At 42.9% G+C, this 1,332-nt stretch overlaps 1 pseudogene; it reads right to left on the bottom strand.

Moving 5' to 3' along the window:
* Window positions 1–572: 572 nt before the first annotated feature.
* Window positions 573–675, bottom strand: LOC120867808 (annotated as a pseudogene).
* Between the last annotated feature and the right edge of the window lie 657 nt (window positions 676–1,332).

Consider the following 1,332-nt stretch of genomic DNA (forward strand, 5'->3'; position numbering starts at 1 on the left):
CTGGTGGCGGCTTATTAGTTCTGTATTCCTTACCAGGATCTCTGGTCATAAAACAACTCATGCAAATGGTTACTATGATGCCTGGCCAGGGTGGGCAGTTTCAATCTGTGTGCTTCCCTAACAGGTTTGTCTTAAGTTCTTTACCTGCACTGTTTCTTTTTTTGTTTTTGACAGGAAAGTAGGATTTATTGGTGGGTATGAGTAAGGAGGGTAAGGCCCTATGAGTTCAGGGCCCACTATTTGTTCAGAGGGCCACAGTTAAGGATGTATTTGACCCCACAGCCATCTGGGATGAGTCAGTTTTCTGCAACCATGTTTTCAAACTCATCCACCTTAAACTTAGTACATCTCCACTTCTTGGAAATGTGCATCTTCTGGTGACCAGGGAACTTGGCCTTGCAGAGGGCCTCAATCACACGCTCCTTGTTCTGCAGTTTGGTGCAATTGGACATTATGACTTGGCCAATGTAGACCCTGGCCACTGTGCCCTGGGACTCTCTAAAGGTACCTTGCATACCTATCTGGAGCCTAGACTGAGGACAGCATGCCAATCATGAATGTTCACTATAAAGGACTGTTTCCAAGGTCCCTTACGGCAACCTGTACAGGCAACAGGCTACATACACTTACCTAGGAGGCTGCTGTTTGTAGCTTATCTGCTCTGATTTGCATAAAAATTCTTTCTGATCATTTTGGTTGTTGTGTCCAATTTAGAGATGAACACACTGAGACCCAAATATACACAACTAGTTAGTGGAAGGAGCTAGAATTCACATCTAGGACTTCTTAAATCACGAAGCTCATAGACCTTATTAAACCATGGTAGAGGTTTAAACAGTGAACCTGGGTCTCCTGCACTGCAGGCAGATTATTTACTCTCTGAGCCACCAAAGAAGCCCAAAACGGAGACTGAAATGCAAAAAGTAATTAATTCTGTTGCCAGTGCTGAGTCATGTGGGGGCAGGGGAGGGAGGAAGGATAAGAAAAGGCTTCAAACAAGAGGTGACCCCCTGTGGACATTTCCTTTGTAGAAAAAGACTTCTCAGAAGCAAATATGTGGTCCATGGTCCTATAGCATATTTTCTAATGTGAGAGAAAAAAAAAAGGATGGAGGCAGAATGGTATCTGAATAGGCCCAGCGCCCCTGGAAAACTGCAAACCTCCAATGTAATTGGGATTTCAGGGACCTGGTATTGCTTGTTCTGCTAAAGCACTTGAAATTTCATGAATAAAAGGTTTTTTATGAATACAAATTATTGTGATTGTTTACATTAGACCACAGAAACACTATAAACACTCAAAGAGAAGGGAAGATGTCTGAACCTATTTGTT

Source organism: Oryx dammah, unplaced genomic scaffold (genome assembly GCF_014754425.2).
Source record: "Oryx dammah isolate SB20612 unplaced genomic scaffold, SCBI_Odam_1.1 HiC_scaffold_1, whole genome shotgun sequence".
Lineage (NCBI taxonomy): Eukaryota > Metazoa > Chordata > Mammalia > Artiodactyla > Bovidae > Oryx > Oryx dammah.